This window comes from Lagopus leucura, unplaced genomic scaffold (assembly GCF_019238085.1).
Source record: "Lagopus leucura isolate 7727_CA_CO unplaced genomic scaffold, USGS_WTPT01 Super-Scaffold_100036, whole genome shotgun sequence".
Taxonomy (NCBI): domain Eukaryota; kingdom Metazoa; phylum Chordata; class Aves; order Galliformes; family Phasianidae; genus Lagopus; species Lagopus leucura.
In genome coordinates, this window is record NW_024962285.1 from 3,185,922 (window position 1) to 3,205,900 (window position 19,979).

At 41.6% G+C, this 19,979-nt stretch overlaps 1 protein-coding gene across 3 annotated transcripts in view; it reads right to left on the minus strand.

Annotated features, from left to right (window-relative positions):
- Nucleotides 1–8,414: 8,414 nt before the first annotated feature.
- The window catches only part of AP3S1 (adaptor related protein complex 3 subunit sigma 1), a 51,532-nt gene continuing 39,967 nt past the window's right edge, over nt 8,415–19,979 (minus strand). The window contains exons 7-8 of one of the 3 annotated variants that reach the window (XR_006181109.1): nt 17,185–18,118; nt 8,415–10,515 (exon numbers count right to left, since the gene is read on the minus strand). The gene's annotated coding sequence lies outside the window, so the exon portion shown is untranslated. Of the gene's footprint in view, nt 10,516–17,184; nt 18,119–19,386; nt 19,442–19,979 lie in introns of those variants that run through there. The other 2 variants (XR_006181110.1, XM_042882828.1) reach the window with 2 other exon arrangements.

A 19,979-nucleotide genomic window follows, 5' to 3' on the forward strand; every position in this document is an offset into this window, starting at 1 on the left:
AAAAGGAAAAGGAAAAGGAAAAGGAAAAGGAAAAGGAAAAGGAAAAGACGGGGAAGGCAAGAGGAAGGGAGACAAGGAGAGGGAAGAAAAGAGAAGGGAAAGGGAAAAGGAAGGGGAAGGGGAAAAATCACACAGTCACAAAATGTTCAGGGCTGGAAAGGACCTCAAGGATCATGAAGCTCCAACCCCCTGCCACATGCAGGGACACCAACCTCCACATTTAATACCAGACCAGGCTGCCCAGGGCCCCATCCAACCTGGTCTTGAACACCTCCAGGGATGGACGGGGCATCACAGCCTCTCTGGGCAGCTGTTCCAGCACCTCACCACTCTCTCTGTAAAGAACTCCCCCCCTGACATCCAGCCTAAATCTTCCCTCCCTCAACTTCAAACCATTTCCCCTTGTCCTGCTGTTATCTACCCTTTCAAAGAGTTGATAAAGGGGAAGGAGGAGGTAAAAAGTGGAAAAGAGATAAAGGGAAAAAAGGGAAGGTGCAGCCAAAGTGGGTTTCTGAGTACTTGCCTCCCAAAAGCCTCATTCCTTGCATCTTTCACACATCATCTCCTCAGTTCCACAGCAATCAGGGGACCCATCCCACACCCCTTGTACCTACGGGGCCTGCCAAGCTATAGCTGGGTGCAAGTAACTTCAAAACAAAACTTGTGTCACCTCATGAAGCCCTCTCAATTGTTTTGTTCAGTGGCAGCTTCTCTCTTAATGCACAATGAGCTCTGCATCAGCTAGAGCAGAAGCCAGGAATGCTGGTCCTTGTGTGCCATAACCACTGGCACTTTGTAATCTGAATTAGAAGCAGGTTTTCCTTCTCCTCTCTCTCTCTCTCTCTCTCTCTTTTCTTTCTCTCTTTCTTTTTAGATTTCTCCCTGCTAATGTTCTGAACTCAAATCAATTTCACTGGGCTTGCAGTTTGCATGACAGCCACCACTGATACCAAACGGATCTGTGCACAAAACTGAGGCTGTTGAGTTGGGTCTTGAGGTCTGTCCTGCTACCACTGTTGGAGCTGAGATGACTGGAATGAATTCCCCTCAGAAACCCAACCAAAAGCTAATCTCCCTGTTAATGCACTTGTCCATTGAGAAGACCTTTTCCCATGGTAATGTACAGGAGGCAGAAATTGCCTTCTTTGTGCTGGCCACTACAGGCCTGTGGAACAACTCTGAGCCTCTAAGAAAAGTCCCTGGTCCCAGCAGAAATATCTGACACTGATGTCCTGCCTTTCATCATTGGAGTACCGGGGGTCCCTCTGCCAGCTGGCTATGGGATCTCCCATCCTTCTCCTCCTCTCCACGCCCTCACTGCTGTTACCCATTAGCTTCCCAGCAGGATGGCTTGTCACACTGGCCCATCTTCTGTTTCCTCTCACACAACTGCATTGCTTGTTTCTGTTCCTGTGCTCCCCTCCCCATATCGTTCTCATTTACCATCTGTTTACCCCAGCCATCCACACCCACACCCTTGGACCTGTTTCTCTTTTTCCATTCCTGGCCACTGTGCTCTTTCCAATCAGTCCATCTCATACTTCTCCCCTTCACATCTTCACATCTCTCTGTTCTTCATCTGGTTCGTCAACAGTTTCTCCCTTTACTCCCAGCACTTTTGGCAGCATCCATTATTTTGCTGTTGATGTAAGGCTTGAGGACCAGCTCCAACAGACCACTCCATCCATTGTGCTGCAGACCAGGGGGCCCTGGGCCCATAGCCACAACATGGTCCTGGACTAACTCAAGTGTCACCCACTGCACATCACTGAAAGGATTTCACAGAAAATGTTCTCGAGTGCTTAGGAAGGGTCCTTCTTCCTCTTCCACCATGTAGATTTGTTAGTGAATCTTTTCTGCACTGTAGGAAGCTAAAAAAGGTCCAGACACAGCTTCAACACTGATCAGTAAAAATGTGCTCATACACCTACCCTCTAAAACAGTGTGCAGGTGAAATAAAAATCATGAGCTGTTTCATTCCATGTCTGCAAACACAAGCAGAACCACTCAGCAATAAGGCAGCACAGACCCCAGAGGATGTTGGCCCTTCTGAGTGCTGCAGGATTTGCTTTAATGTTTCCATAGAACTTTATTTTCTGTTGTTCGCAGTTGAGAATTCAAACCTACTCTATCCTAAATTAACACATAATAAAAGCAATGCAGTTGTGACCCACAGCACGTATTTTAAGATGTGTTGTTTAACACCTTCTTCCCAAATAATTTATAAATTATGCAGTGAAGTAATTGATGGGTTAGGGCTGTTATCAACCCAGAACTGTGGGTTCCCCTCCTGGTGGTAACACATGCAATCACTTGAAATAGGAGAACACTTGCTATGTAGTGCAGTGTGTGTGAGCTGCCTCTATCACAGTGTCACAGTTTGCTGTCCAGCTGAGCCTGCCAGCAGAGTTCAGATGTCTGAGCAGCACCTTTCTGAAGCCAACGCTGTTGTTGGCCATGATCTGGAGATGGGCACTCCATTGTCAGGACAGCCTCTTGTTTGGGCTGTAGCTCTGCAAACAAGAGACTTGTGTTTAAGTCTGTGGAAGCCTCCAGTACACACCTACAGGTAGAAACAAATCACCCACCATGAAACGACACAGACAGCTCTGCCCCTCTGAAGGACACCAGCTTAGGAACATGGAGCAACACTTCTGCTTGGCATATGGATCCGTGTGAACCACTTGCACTTCAGTCCATAAAATCTCTGCTTGTTATTTAACTTGGGCTGCTTGTTTTCCTGATTGTATTTTTGGTTATTTTCCTTCTTCAGCTGATCCAGTAATTTGACAGTGATGATATACTGTAATGCCTGGTAAAATCTAACCTATTCCTTAGGAGATGCTGAAGCTGTAGGCTTCTACTGTTTTGCTCATTGACAAAGTGCAATGATCCAAGTACGACCATAACTTCTGACATGTTGGAGAAGTCCTCAGCTTTCCCATGGGCTTGGGATAAATACTTTATGTCCTCCTACAAGATCATGGAATCACAGAATCATAGAATGGTTTGGGTTGGAAGGGACATTTAAGATCATCTTTTTCCAACCCCCTGCTGACTGTCTTTGATTTCAAAGGTGACATGGGTGTTACTAGTTATCAAGAAATTAGAATTAGACTTGAAAGGTGGAGGAAAAAAATGAAAACAACATCAAGATCAGATTGTCCCTGTTCTGAAAAAAAGAGTTAGTATGCTCTATAATTTGATGGTGGGTTTCAAGTTACAAGGCAACACAGCCACAACTGAGCATAAATCCTTATTTGTATTGACAAGATTGTCTTAACTGACCAGTCTAGGTAGAGAAAGGCAATGTGGAGCAGTCTTCCATTTTCTAAAGGTTAAATCTGACCAAGCATTGGAGTACCATCAAAAACTCTGATATCTGAAACTCAAATTAATGAATGTTTGAAGTGAGGTGCCATTGCATGATAGTCACTGCATGTGAAAGAAAAGTATTTTCACCATAAAGATCATACACCTGTATTCAAAACTTTTGTGTAGGCAAGGATGTTTGAAAGGTTGCCATTATTAGTAATAAAGTCTGTTACTGTCATTGAAGATTTTTTTAACTCATGCTTTGATTAAGAGATGTTCCTCAGTATTCTCGGTATTATCAGAACACTGAACATCCTTTGACTGTCACACAGAATAAAAAAACGTGCTAAAAACTGTATGTAAATTTGGGTCTTGTTTCCTTGGACCAGCTATGGATCTTTTGGCAGTCCTCCCTGACTTCAGATTTGTCATGGAATGGTTTGGATCTCCGAGAGCAAAGAGGATGCAGCAGCAGCAATCTCAGGGAAACACTGCCTGAGAAAATTCAGCAGTGGAACAAAACCAAGAAACTGGGCCACACAGATAATCAGATGGCTTGGGCACCTCTTCTATGAACTGAGGGAGCTGGGGTTATTTTAGCTTTGAGAAGTGAAGTCTCTGAAGCAAGCTCATTGCAACCATTCCAACACACAAAAGGAACCTACAGGAAAGAGGAGGAAGGACACCTTCAGAAAGTGTAGTGACCAGACAAGAGGTAAAGGGAGAGTAGAACTGGGTGGTATTTAATGTCCTTTCCAGCCCAAATTATTCAGTAATTCTATGACAACTTCATTGGAAACTTCTGCTTGTGGAGGACAGTAAATAACACCAAGATGGCGTGGATAAAATGAGATAGTGATGAGCCATAAGACAGAGTGTCAACACAGTGATCATGTCCAGTGGGAAGAGCTGCACTCAGAGCTGGAGAAGCTTCCTTCCAGCAGTCAGGATGCCCAAACATGCAAGAAGCCTTAGCCTTGTCTGAAGGAATGAAACCAGTGAGAATTGCATCCCCTGAGGAGGGTCAGAGAAACATATGCGGAGAACGCAAGCTGCTCCACAGAACAATATGGAAAGTAAGCAAGAAGTAAACAGAGCAGATGTGAAAACCACTGCCCAGAGTATGAGCAGATGAAAATTACAACAGGCTGTCTGAGATGGAATTAAGAAGGCTGTATTTCTATAAGTAATTTCTTTCTATAGTTGATAACTCTATCTATTATCTGGCTTCTAAGTTGTTATGTGCAATTAGTAGGACCAACAAAACTGAGTCTTGCAAGGGAGGATAAACTGGAGACAGGTACATCATGTTCTCATCAACTGTTTAGCAAGAGGGGAAAAAAATAAATTTCATAAGAAAAGCATGAATGAATACATGAATTATTTGCAGCATGTGAAGCTCTCTTCCAAATGGGAGGTTTTGTTGTTTTTTTTTTTTTAAAGTTTAACATTTTCTGATTGTCAGTGCATTCAGAAACAACCTGAGTATGTATCAGCTTTTCTCTAGATGTGCGAGCATTGCTGAGCTTCTGCTTGGTGAGACCAAGCAAACATTTGACCAGAAATCACTTGCAAGTGGATTTTTTTCATGGCAATAAATATCAATAGATTGATATTTCTGCATAGGATGAATGGCAGCATTTTCAAATATGTTTTTTGTTAAGTGTTTTACCAGCTATCACAGGCCTGGTATTTTTGTGGCAGCTTACTGAAAAGAACCAGGAATGTGGTATATGTCCCCTGAGTGCCAGATATGGTGAGATTTATCATCTCTCTAGGAGGAATGGTGTGCTAACATTTGAGGAACCGATGTACTGAGATACCGTGGGTTACTTCTTGCTCATGGAGTTAGACCAACACCATTGGACCAAGGATGCATGTGTCCTCTCATTTCTGAAATGTTTCCAGTTTGGGTTCCTCTGATTTCTGGTTGAACAGATTCCAGCTGCTTACTAGACAGAGTCAAGATGAGGAAACCATATTTAATAAACAATCTACAGCATCAAATTTCCAAATCTCTATGAGGGACAGAAAGACAAATCACAGAAAGGATGATCCCAAATTCTTCATGTTTCTACAGAAGTCACAAGATGAGAAGTGACCGTAGGCTGTGACAGGTTAATTTAAAAATTAAAGCAAGTTTGTACTAAGAAAGTTTGGATGCATACAGCATCTGTTATCAGTCTGTTCTGAAGGCAGAAGTCATGATGTCAGTGAAGCACAGTAATGAACTCTTCATTCTAAAACTAGCAAATCCAGCAGAGACAGAAAATAGAGAGAATCCTAACAGGCAGATAAACCTAAACCATTTTCAAGGAAAAAGCAAGTACAATCTTGAAAAGCATTCAAAGCTCCAGGCTTTGTGGAGTGCTGTGTTGCTGTGCCAGCTCTTCAGGAGAAGGTCTGCCCTGAGATGTTCCCACTCGCTGCCCAAAGAGCCATTGGGGTGATCTGCTGTGATGACTGAGCCACATACCATCAGCCAGCTGCTCCACTTCTTAAAATCTGCATCCTTGGGCTCCGCATGGAGAAGGAGAAGTTGCTCAATGACAAACTGGATAATCACAGAATCATAGAATGTCTTGGGATGGAAGACAGGATTGCCACCTACTAGATAAGGCCCGTCCTTCTCTTATCACTTGTCTTAACAGCATTCCGTTATTGCTATTTAAAGTATCAGCCAGGTACTAATGGAAATGGTGGGCAAACCATTCACTGACTTGGAGGGAACATCCGATGCATCTTTTAGGAACATCACCACTTAGTGTATTTTGACACAGATGGGATTCACTCTTACACTGGTGGACATCTTTGGTTCACCATGTTATCTGCTTTGCTGTGTTCATACTGACTCGGCATCGCATCAGTCTCTAAATACCAGAAGACTGCTAGATCTCCCTGTTTTTCTATCACTTACTGTTAGCATCACATAATGTTCTTGGCCTTTTGCCAGTCACACCTGCTTCTGAGTGGACCAGTACATGGATCTTGCATATTTTTTTTTGGTCTGGGGAAAGGAAAGAATCACATTCTATCTGAACAGCCTCACTGCAACACCTATGTCTACATAAGTACATGGCAGAAAGAAGAGAACAGATGGAGGCCTCTTCGGGGGAAACTTCTGTGCTGTGACAGAAGAAAGGGCTCTTACATGAGAACAATAATGGATAGAATCACATATGTGCCCATAATTAGAGTTCCTGACCCTAACATTACGAGTGGGTCTTACTTTCTTCTCTGGGGTCATTCCTTATGAGAATGAAGTGACCCTACACTCATAACCACAACTTCGACCCAAACTAAAAATATGCATCCCACAGGATTCATGTTCTACACCCTGAAGCTGGCCCTGAGGAAGAGGCAATCCTCAAAGCCCAAGCAGATGTCCAACGTAACTATAACAGGATTATGGTAGGCTTACTTACAAAAAGGAATTTTCAAATAACTTTTGTTCTAAGGATCTCGTGGGATGCTATTGAATTCTTCACAAGCAAGATCATCCTTTATTACCAACCCACACCCATTTTGTGGACACTCCAAATGATTTCCGGGAAGAACAGCCTATGCTTTGTAGTCTTTCTTTTTCAGAAGCATCAAATCCTCTTGCTTTGATTACTCCTTTCAAGCACCCCATGAGTCCATCTACGCATTTAATATTCCCTCAGTCCCTTATTCCAGGACTTTTCCCCTTATCAGGTGAAATAAAAATGTGAACTGTGACGTATTTATTTTCTGTACTATAACAAACTGTTCTCCTTCCCTTTAAGATGGCTGCTGTTCCATACTCTCCTTGTGCTGATGGCACCTCAGAGGTTACAAGCGGATATCTCAGAGCAAAGGCTATTTCAGTGCAGTAGGTGACACAAAGACTGAGCTTGGCACAGAGAGTCTGTGTCTTTACATCTCAGCAACACCCTGAACTTCTGTAGAACTTGAGCATGCATACCTTGAGCCTCAGTCGAGCCTTTCCATAAATCAAGACATTTCAAAATGCAGATGTATGAGTAACAGGAAAAATGAAATTACAGAAACATAGAATGATTTTGGCATGAACCACAGAAGGCATGAAAGTCATTCCAGGGCTGGTGAAAAGTGATATCAATGCTGGCCAATTTATGGCAGAATATTTTCAGAGAGCATTGAATAACATCAGCCATACTTAACTGACACACTCAACATTTTCTGGTCATTGGTAAAAGCAGAAAGAACATATTTCAAAGTAAAGGCAGACACTTGTATCCAAATGGCAGTACTTCAATGGTCACCCATATGGATGTTTTTAAGATTCACAAAACTCATAGGTGGAACTGATAAATCATGTTTAACATGCAGTATCATGAGCTGGAAACCTCGTTTCTTTTCCTTGGGTTTGCTTACTGGCATCACACTCATTTGATGTGGGCTTACCATTACAGATGTTTCTTCAGATCCCAGGATGGCTGCCTTTGCAAAATATTAATAACCCCAAGTGAAGCCCTCTACCAAACATAAGTCTATTCAGTCTTGTTCTTATTCTGCTTTCCATATTTTTGTTTTTTGGGCTGTTAAGTATTTCCTTTCTTGACATATCATCACCTTTCCATTTTGGTTTGGGAAGCACACAGGGCAAAACAGAGATCTCACACCAGCTTTCTGCCAGTCTCTGCATTGCAATCCCTGGCCAGCATGTAATAAGATACAGAGTGGGTGCAGCCTCTTCAAGAAATGACTATTGACAGCAGTGCCATTAATGTGGCATTATTTGGGTATACAGAATTTGGCTACTGCTTCTCTGCACCAGAAATATATTGTTAAATGGGAAAAGCAATGCAGAGCACCTTTCAAAGAAACATTTGCCCCCATCTTACCCCCTTTTTTACATCTTCAGGAGCAACCTCTCCGGTCAGTTCACTCTAATTCCCCTTTGTGATTATGTTGTACTTTGATAACTGTGTTTGAATGCACACCAAGTCACGGCGTTTTACTCCATTCTCAGTTTGTTACTTGCCTTTATTTGCACTCTTTCAATTGTGGAATCAATACTATTGATAGAGAATTTGCTTATATAATTTTAAATTGTAATTCTAAAAACAAAATACTAGGGGAATATCCCAAACAAATTTGTTGGACCAGAAGCAGCTATACAGAATTTTATTTCTGAATAGAGCAACTATGTATGAGCGTATGCTCACTTGGATTAATTTTCCTTCTCAAACTGGGCATGATTCCAAAGATTAGTTAACAAAACTGTTGCATTTAAAAAAGAAAAATAAAAGTAAATGAGCTACATTTCTGTCACCATGCTACTTTTACAACTTAATCATCTTGTCCTTTACTCACACAATAGATGCTTCAATTACATCAACATATTTTATTGCATCATAAAATGACAATCTTGGATCCAATCAAATATCTCAGTGGTTGTTTGCCATGGGTAGAATGCAGTAGAAACTGAAATAAAAATAAAGACTGGATTGCATCCCAAGGATTATCTCTCATTTCCCCAAATTCACTGTCTCATCCCTAAAATAAAGTGCTGTGATCATAATAGGCGAGAAAAAAAGACTTCACCATGGGGGAATGGTGATTTCATTTCAACATTGTGTCTATCCCTGTGAAACTGGGACCAAGCTGACTGTTGCCCAATAACTGTGTTTATTGTTGTTGCCATCTCCGTTGCCATGCTGGCTCCCTTACTACTACCAGCGCCCAATTCACAGCACCTGAATGCATGGAATGGAAAAATGAAGTACTGTCAGCTGTAGGAGAAGACCACATTCAAAACTATCATCTAAGAAATTTGTATGTGCACAAATCTGTGGGACTTAATGACGTACAACAAAGGGTCCTAAGAGAAATGGTAGGTGGAGCTGCTGCATTCGAACCATTGGGAACAGCTCTGTATCAATGAGGAGACCAGTGGTGCTGTTTCTTAAGGGTCATTATTGAGGCTGGTTCCTTCAATATCTTTCTCAGTGACGTACTGTGGGACTGAGTGCAGCCTCAGCAAGTTTGAGATCAATACCACACTGAGTGGTGAAGTCAATATATTGAAGGACAAAGGAGCCATCCAATGGGGCAAGGACAGGCTTGAGAGGTGAGCCCTCTCAAAATGCACCAAATGCAGCTCAGTAAGGTCAAATACCAGGCTCTGCACCTGGATTGCAGGGCAATCCCAGACATGAATACAGGCTGGGCAGTGAGTGGTGGAGAGCAGCCTTGAGGAGGTAGGTTTGAGGGTACTGGTGGACAAAAAACTGAACATGAGACAACAACATGAACAGTTGCAGCCCAGAAAGGCAGTTGTATCCTGAGCTGCATGAAAAGAAACCTAACTAGCAGGTCAAGGGAGTTGATTCTCTATGCCACTCTTGTGAGATCATACCTGGAGTGCTGCATTCAGCATTAGCGTCTGCAGCATAACAAAGACATGGAGCTGTTGGAGCAGCTCCAGAGGAGAGCCGCAAAGATCAGCAGCTTAATCACCTCTCTTATGAAGAAAGGTTGAGGCAGCTGGGCTCGTTAAGCCTGGAGAAGAGAAAGCTGCAGGAATACTTCATTGCAGCCTTCCAGTACCTAATGGGTCTACAAAAAAGAAGGAGAGGCATGTAGTGCTAAGACAAAGGTAGTGGCTTTAAACCAAAAGAAGGTTTAGACTTGATATTAGGAAGAAATTCTTTACTCAGTGTGGTGAGGCGCTGGTGCAGGTTGCCCAGAGGGGCTGTGGGTGTCCTGTCCCTGGAAGTATTTGATCAAAGCCAGATTGGATGGGACCCTGGGCAGGCTGAGATAGTGACTGTCAGAGTTGTCTCTGGCAGTGTTATGGATGTAAGGTCACTTCCAACTCATTCTATTAAAAACATCTTGTGTGAACATGTACAGCTGAACTCACAGGCATTTAAAGTCGCTGTTAATCTGTATTGTAAGTGTCAGCAAGGCACTTTTGTTTCCAGCTGCAAATGAATGAGGATGACAAGCAGCAAGACAGCATTACCGGAATTTTTAACTTAAAAAGATTTCCAGGAATGGGTCCAAACAATCATAGAACTAAGACAGTAGATTTTCAACAGGAAAAGAAAGGGGGGAATTCTGAACATCTGCTTGCTTATTTACATTGCACATTTTAACGTGGAATCAGAGAATGGTTGAGGTTGGCAGAGACTTTCAGAGATCATCTGGTCTGATCCGCTTGCTCATGCAGAATGGTGTTAAAGATTGTTGCTGCAGAAACAACAACAAAAAATAAACTAGTGGAAACTTCATGCAAACACACTTCCTAGAATACCTAGAAAATTCTTGTTTTCTTCCAAAATTCTCTTATCTTTTCTCTCTTGCATAAAAATGATTACCACAACAAACATGACTGCAGTATCAAAAATGTGCACATTTAACCATCTAGCTATCACATCACTCAGAGATGACCACCCTCTCCAGTAGCTTCAACATTCTGATCTTAACCATTCAATCAGTTGAGACCATCCAGTGAAATGAAAAGAAACTGTACTGATGGAAGGTTTGGTTGGTTCCAGCAAAGCAGAAAAATAACAAAACATCTCATCTTAGCCTTTAGGTAGCACAATAGGACAAAGGGGGTTGCATTTGGTGTCTTGCATTGCACATTTTTCTTCTTCTTCTTTTTTTTTTTTTTTTTTTTAACTTACTTTTCTTCTGTTGTTCTGTGCAATAAATGGCAGCAGAGGGGCATTCCATCAAAATACAGTCTGACATGGAAATGCATCTGAAGCAAAGATGTGGAACTGAATTCCTCCACATTGAAAAACTTTGCACCCAATTGATATTCAGTGATGCTTTCTGAATGTTTATGGAGATCAAACAGTAGATGTGAGCACAGAGAGGTGCTGGGTGGCACATTTCAGCAGTGGTGACAGCGATGTGAAAGACAAGCCATGTTCCAGATAGGTGCATAGCTGTCACATCATGAAATGAAGAATGTCTCCATCAGCTCACCTGCACAAATCAGCAGGTTATGACCAGGGAACTGTGTACAGAGCTGCACCTCAGCTTCAATATGTTGGAAACAATGGTGGTAACACTGGAATAATGCAAAGTTTGTGCCAGATAGAATGGTGATGCAGGAACAGAAAGAACACTATGCAAGTTTGCCAGGACCTATCAACTGAGGGTGACTGTTTCCTGGACTGCTTCGTTACTGGTGAGATGGTATGGTGTCACCACTATGAGACAGAGTCAAAAGAGCAGCCCATGGAGTGTCGATATGTGAATTTCCCACTGAAACAAAAGCTCAAGATACAGCCGTTAGTGGGTAAAGTGATGTGCACTGTCTTTCAGGATGGGAAAATGGAGATCCTTCTGGATTTCCTGGAACCCACACAAACCATCAACTCAGAACACTACATCGTGATGCTGATTAAGCTGAAGGCTCAAACCTTTCTCTTGTGAAGCAATAATGCCAGGCCCCATGTCACTTTGAAGGCTGCTGAGCATGTTGGCAGTCTGGGCTGGACTGTCCTGTCATGCCCACTGTATAGCTAGATTTGGTACCTTCTGACTTAGACCTGTTTGAGCTGATGAAAGAAAGACTGGGCAACATTTTGTTAGCAATTATGTCAGGTCTGAAACAGTGACTTACGTCTGTTGGTACAGATTTTTATGAGCATAGCATGCAAGATCTTGTTCATTGCCAGTGAAAATGCACAGCTAATGGTGGTAATTATGTTGAAAAAAAGTGTTTTGCAGCTGAGAATTCTCTCTATCAAATAGTGTTCTTGTGCTTTTCATATATGTTGCAGTTTGCACAGAAATAAATTGGAGGCATAGTTGTAAGAGCAACCTACGTAGATTAAATAGACAGTGACACAGACAGTTATAAAGAGATCTTTGGCAGCTAACAGGAAGCATTAGTTTTGGAGAAAACATGAAAATGACACTTTGAGTTAATAAAGAAAGGTCAGTGAAGCAAAACAGAATTACCAAATTACTGCATCATGGAATCACAGAATCACAGGGTTTGGAAGGAACCTCCGGAGATCATGGAGTCCTACCCCCTGCTTAAGCAGGTTGCCCACAGTGGATCACACAGGAAGGCGTCCAGATGGGTTCTGAATATCTCCAAAGGAGATTCCACAACCTCTCTGGGCAACCTGATCCAGTGCTGACTGTAAAGAAGTTCTTCCACATATTTGCGCAACCCGGGAGGCCATTGGCCTTCTTGGCCACAAGAGCACACTGCTGGCTCATGGACAACCTGTTGTCTACCAGGAACCCCAGGTCCTTCTCCACAGAGGTCCTCTCCAGCAGGTCATCCCCTAAACGGTACTGTTGCTTGTGATTATTCCTCCCCAGGTGCCAGACTCTACACTTGCTTTTGTTGAACTTCATCAGATTCCCTTCCACTCAAACCTCCAGCCTGCCCAGCTCTCACCGAATGGCAGCACAGCCTTTGGCATGTCAGCCAATCCTCCCAGCTTTGCGTCATCAGCAAACTTGCTGAGGGTGGACTTCATCCACACAGTTGAAGATGCTGAACGAGATCAGACCCAGTACTGACCCCTGGGGTACTCCACTAGTACAATCCAATCAGACTCTGTGCCACTGATCTCAACTCTGAGCCAGTCAGCCAGTTCTCAACCATCCACTCATCTATCCCACACCTTCTAAGCTTCATTACAAGGATACTGTGGGAGGCTGTGTCAAAAACCCAGCTGAAGTCAAGATAAACAATATCAACTTGTCTCCATCCAGCTAGTGATGACATCACAGAAGGCCACCAGATTGGTCAAGCATGATTTCCCCTTAGTGAATCCATGTAACTATTCCCAATAAACTTCTTCTCTTCCTATTCCTTGGAGATGGCATTTCAAAAGAACTGTATTATTTCACCGTTGATTTCATTACTCGTTTGTTTTATTTTAATTTTATTTTAAACTTAGATGATTGTTTTGCGTTATTTATTTTAATATCAGTTATGTAACACTGAACAATAACATAGCTCAGTAATTTACTAACTGCAGCAATTACCATTTAATATGCCTATTAAGATGTCTGTTATAATTCTAACAAAAAAGCACTTGGGAACAAATCTAAGATCAACTGATGAAAATATATTCTATAAAAATAAGGAATAGCAACATATCTACAAAGTTCTAAGTCACTAGTGAGGAATTTAAAAGTCATTGAAAAAAAATCCCTAAACTAAGATGAAATGAAAAAATGTGTACAAACTCCTTTTCATGAACCAGATTGGCTGCTTCAGCCAACCCTGTGCTCTCTGGAGACGTGATACACACAGGCAAGAATGTCATCACATGATTTCTGGTACATTACCAAATCTTGACTCTGGTCAGTGCAATTTTATTTTACAATGTCTCCAGTGGCAGCACTGGTTTAAAAGTTTCCTGTCCTCCTTCAGTCATGATTTTTTATTCCTGCCCCCATGCAGATATTCATCACTTACTGCACTGATCCACTGTCACAGTCTATGAGAATACTGGCAAATAACACGAGCCCCAAATTCCTTGAAAATACTTTCTGGTTATAACAGCAATAAAATAAAGAATGCATTCTTGGAGGAGAAGATGAGAGAGGAACCAATTAATACTGCTATTTCTCCTGAGTCCAGAAAATGACAAGAAAAAACACAGTCCTCCACCTATAGGCTGAGGAGTATTGTCCCATGGACAAGTACTGGGCAGTGCCTAGAGGTCTGATATTTCTTCCACTTCAGTTTCCTTTCTGCAGCAGCATCCCAACAGGTCACTTCACATCTCCATACTTATGCTTTAGGTATTCTCACTCATTTTTCACTGCCTTAGAAGAAGTTTTCAAGCTCAGTTAGGTGTTTCCTATAAAACAGGTCTTAGTCTGGGAAGCACTGTAGAAACTCAACATAAGCTATGATCAGTTTTTAAATTATTATTTGCTGTTGTTGAGCCTGCAATGAATATTTTATGGTAAAGAGTTTTACATAGTCATTAGATTTCCAGCGCAAAGGCAATGAGATTAAAGAACATTCTGGAGAGTTTGTTTCTACTGAAGAGAACTGGTATCCTGGATGTGTGTTTATTTCTCACTTCAAGTCATTAGAAGATAAAAGAGTTTATCCCAAAATAGGTTTAAAAGAGAACGGAAAATGGTTATGAAAAGCACATCAGTGGAGAGCCACAACTCTGACTTCACCATGAACTTGCAGACACCTGGTCCCAGATGCACTCTTTTCAGCATTTTCCTATTTTAGCACTGAGAGTATTGCCCTAGTCTCAGATACACTTTAAGCCAGCAGAACTTTCAAATTATCATAAAAGTTACACAGCATGTACCGCCATGGGAGCACTGGAATGTGGCTCAGCAGTTGGCTCTCTATCCATAAGCTCATTCTTGCTTAAAACACAGGCCACGGGAGAGATGTGAGGATTCAAAAAAAAAAAATCCTAAAATTGCTCCATCAAAATGGCTGACATAATCATTAGATTCACTCATCTGTAAACCCAGGAAAGAGAAAAGGTCCCTTAGGATTCAGTGAACCTACAGTTCATTGATTTGGGTTTGACAGATGAGAATAAGGCTCTGATAGGAGGCAGAAAGAGATTCTTGCGGACAGGAAATCATGGGAAGAGAGGCCTTGGTGAGAAAGCTTAGGCTAAGATTTACATTCATGTAAATTCTTGTTATTGTCATTTGGTAACCAAAAGAACCAAAACCCACAAAATATAACTAAGCCATACAGCACATGCTATAGCTCGCTGTATTTCACAGACCAGTGAGTCTTTTGAATGGTCTGAGGTCACGGAAAAGCAGAGCTATCATACGGGGTCTTCTGGCATGGTTGAAATCCCATATAAAAGCTGAGAATCAGCTCAAGGTACTGGAATTACCCTTTCACAATTTCTACACATCACCTCTCTCCGCATCTCCTCTCCTGAGCCTCTTTTCATTCCCATGGTTTCTTGAAGCACGCCTGCCTTATTCTTGCTCTTTTTAACAGGCTGCCAGGACTGAATCTGCTGAAGGTAGAGGGAGGCAGGAGAAACTCTGAAACTGCACAAGTCCTCAGCAGAGAAGCAACCGGGCAACTTCATGCCTTTGACAGAGCAACCACCCACCTCTCCCTGGGCACATTAGTGAAGGAAGTAATGAGCAGCGATAACAACTACTAAAGGCTGCACAAATGGCACAATGTACATGGATGATCAGACCCTTTGCCAAAAAGAAAATATCCGGTCCAAAAGGAAAATGGGCAGAAAATTGTGTTTTTTAGGCACATAGTCTCAATTCAGTGTAACAGTCTCTCTTCAGTGTAATTGCTGCGGCTACACGAACAAAGCTCTCCCTGTGTGATCAACACCAGAAGATCTCTTGGGAGTAATCAAGCTGCACCATTTGCAGTGGTGTACATTATGTAATACAAAGGAGTCAAATTTTAAATGCTAACACAGAATAGTAGAAAGAAAATATTTTCAAAAGTTAGGAAAGTAGAAAGCACTTCAAAAAAACCATACTCTCATGTAATGATTCCAGTGACAGCAAAAATGGCATAAGGAAACGAATCAGTGCAAGAAGGATCTGATTTGTTTGCACATGAGGGCTAAAGCACTCAGTGAGCAAGGAGCTTTTGACAAGAGCATATGCAGTGCAGTTATGCTCTTATGATCTCCATTATGCTCTTATGATCTCCATTCATTAGACTTTCTTGAATGGCTGCATACATCAGTGCTTATTTAGTACACTACAGTTGGCATGGCTGATCGGTGGAAAATAAGTAAAACCTTCAACAGCTTAAACACAGTTATCCTACCAAATCAATAACTTACTTATAGAGATATCCCTTGATTCTCTATTGAAGAGGACAACTGTTTCAAGGAAAAAATACGTGGACATGAACTCTGGTCTTTATAAATTAGACAAGACCAAGGAACTATGAGTAGACAATGAACCCATTTACTAATCTGGAAATGAAACCTCCAGCTCAGAGGCACAGGACACAGCCTCTAGGCTTTCACATCAAACTTCAAACCTATTATCCAACCAGTAGTTCACTCTTTTTTATTTATTTATCTGATCTTTTATATCACAATCATTACACACATTCAAAAAGCTTATGCTATGCCTATCAATGGCACACGGCAGATATTCTTACTACCATCCAAGAATAAAGCTTTTCAGTCACTTCACTTCCAGCCTTGTTAATCCATATCAGCTTGTGTGACAAAACCAGGTATCTCAAAGATATCTGATACCTGAGTTTTTAAATTCTGACAAGAAGTATTTAAAAAACCCCCACAACTGACATACTTACTGAGAGCAAAGCTAGAGAAACAGGCGTTCTCTTCAGCATCAGGTGGCAGGCCATTCAGCCCATGGCTACCAGCTGACTCCTGGGCACGTGGCACTACTCATCAGCTCAGTCCTAGATCTACTTTGAGTTTCATCTCAGAAACACAGGGGAAAAAAGGCAGGAACATAGAGGCAAGTGCTGAACTGGAAATACATCAGCAGAGGAAGATCTCAAGTTACTGAGATGCAGATCTCATGAGAGACGAGGAAGGAAACTGGCTTACTGTGGGGAGAGGTATTGGGTGAAAGAGCATGCAAATTTTGAGGAAATTGGGCTTTGTTAGTTCTGTTACATAAGGAATAAATTCTCTACCCTTCTGGACTACTCACCATGTTTCAGCAAGTATATGGAATAAAAGTACTTTCACAGCATCTTCTGAATTGAATAAATGTTTAGGAATTCCGTTCGAAAATATTATTTCTTTTTCTAGTTATGCATTAGATGCAGGTGTTCTGGGATAATGCTGTTTAAAAATAATGGTTGACTAACACTATCTGGATAAGAATGGGTGAATGTTCCAAAATAAGGATGCAACCCATGCCATAGCTGTGTGGAAAGGAGCAAGCAAATGCATTTACCTATTCCAAATAAGGCTTCAACTGGAAAAATGTTCATGTTGCAACAGTTCATTGCATCTCCACCCTCAAAAAAAAAAAAAAAAAAAGTAAAGAAAAACAAACAACAACAAACAGTTGTAGTCATTAATTTACCTGAACTTAACAGGAAATCTGACAATAAGAAGCAGCTCTTGTATAAAATAAACAAGAGTAATGAAATAAACAGCAAAACAATACAGTCATGCCATCTCCAAGCAATTGAAGTGAAGAAGGTTACTGGGAGTAGTCACCACGGATTCACAAGGAGGAAATTATGCTTGACCAACATGGTAGACTTCTATGATGTCACCACTGACCAGGTGGATGGGGAGAGAGCCGTGGATGTTGTGTACCTTGACTTCAGCAAGGTAGACACCACAGCATCCTTGCAATGAAGCTAAGTACAAGCAGATGAGTGGATGGTGAGGTGGGTTGAGAACTGGCTGACTGGCAGAGCTCAGAGTTGAGATCAGTGGCACAGAGTCCAACTGGAGGCCTGTACTAGTGGTATACCCCAGGAGTCAGTGCTGGGTCTGATCTTGTTCAACATCTTCATCAGTGACCTGGATGAAGATGCCTTCATCCTATACTTAGCTCTCAAAATCTACTGGAGTAAAAGCTGGGCATTGAAATTCAGGCAGTGGGAATATACTCCAACCATTCTTTTTTCTTGATTTAAATCTTCTTCAGTATGTTTTATGTTCATAAGCTCCAGAAGCCAACCCTGGTAAGCAGGTAGAAGATCTGCAAGTCTTTGTGTTAAGGCAAAGCCTCCAGTCTCTGCACATTTATTTGCAGCAGAGTGAACGAGTGAACTTGCCTCTCTTCCAGGCAGGGACTTTTCCTTGGTGGAGGGAAAGCTTTGACTGAGGCTAGTTCTCTAAGAATTTCACTGTTTGGAGTCAGAAGCTGCTACCTAAAACAGAAAATATGACATAAGAATGAGAAGCACAGAGCAACCTTATGAACTAAGGCTTATGGCAACAGTTGTTGTGTGTTCAAATGCCTTTTAAACACGGCCTTTTAAACATGACATTCTTGTCTTTGCACTCACAGTCATATTTTGAATCACTTAGGAACATTACAATTTGTATTTTGATATGACTTATGGTTTCACAATGATGCTGAGCTTGTTATAACAAGAAGCTCTTCAGGTAACCTTGGAGAGGCAGACAGCTTTGTTTGGAGCACTCTTTGCCACAGTCTTTGCTAATCTCTGCAGTCTCTGGAGTTTATGCAAACGGTAACAGGTAAGAAAATTTCAGAACTACAGAGATCCCAGAAAAATACAAAAGAGTACAGAAATGCACGGAGCAAAATTGACACATTTGATCATGGAGCTAAATCCCTTACCCTGCTTCCAATATTTTTACTAAAAGTTGCATTTTTACAAAGCTTACAGCTTTGTTGTTCTCCTTTCCAACATACAGCTACACTCTCTAATGGCTCCTGCTGATTCTGCACAGACCTCCAAATGGTTTGCAATGTTGAAAGTCTGCATTTTTTAAAAACAAGCCTTATTTTTTGGAACCCACATTCTCCACGGTCAGTGCTTTCATCTCCAGATTTCCTGCCACCGAAGGCAAACAAAAACAAATGTGTAGATGGTCAGTAAAGTCAATAAAGAGTCTCGCTTGTAGCCTCTCCCTACAAGCAACAAATACTAAATAAAGTCAGAGGGATAAAAAGAATGATGTAAAGACATAAGTTCTTATCTAAAAAAATAATGGCATTCATAGGCACAGGCACTTTTCCACCTGTGTGATATTAACCGCCTCCTGAAACTGAGAATATTCATCTTTCAAAAGCATGAGATGTTTACGTCACATCATATAAAAAATAAAAATAATTTGTCTGGATTTGTTTGAGATGCTATGTACCCAAACAATAATATGTTACAGTAGTTACAATACAGGATAGATTAATGTGTTGGACATTTCAGCTGCAGAAAAACTATGCAAATTCAACGAAGGTCAAATTTCTTGTGGTTGAAACCATCAAGTAAATACAGAACATGTTTTGTTTGCTTGGATTTGGAGGAACAAAATGTTTTTATGGTGTTGTGGTCATATTACTCTAAAGAAAACATGCAATATATTGCATTTCAAAATCACACCGTTATAAAGTAGGGAACATACTGACATTCAATATAATCAATCTCAACCATAAAAACTGGAAACTAACTTTGAAAACTGTTCCTGCTCCATAAAGGGAGAAAACCAAGATCCTTCAAGTTTTCCTACAAAGAAGCAGAGAACAAGAAACTCAGAGCAAACAGTAACATCAACCATATAGGACTCTACTCTGATAGGGAGGGAATTTGGCCGCTGGCTCCCTCTTATGCCAGCTGAATGTCATTATCAAAGGATATGGAGACTGTAAGCTGGTCCTGTCTGGCTGACTCTTGCTAGAGCTACCAAAACATCAGCCAGAACGAATAACTAAACTTTGACTGTTCATCTGCAGCCCACAGAACCATCCACTCCCATGGTCTCACGTGTCACGCTCACATTTTGCCAGCTATTTCAACATACCGTATAGAGAAGACAACATTGCTCATGACAGCAGCACCCTACACAGCATTTCTGAGACTTGAGAAACACAACTGAAGGCCCTCCTCAGTCTGACATAGGATAGCAGTGTGACTGCAGGGCATCAGCACCCCTACAAGGGCTCCTTCTTTGGGAGATTCCTTGGTTTTAAGCAAAAGTCGCATGCAGTAAACAGTCTCAGCAAAATACATATAAATTCTGATTCACTCATTAGGAGTTGTAATT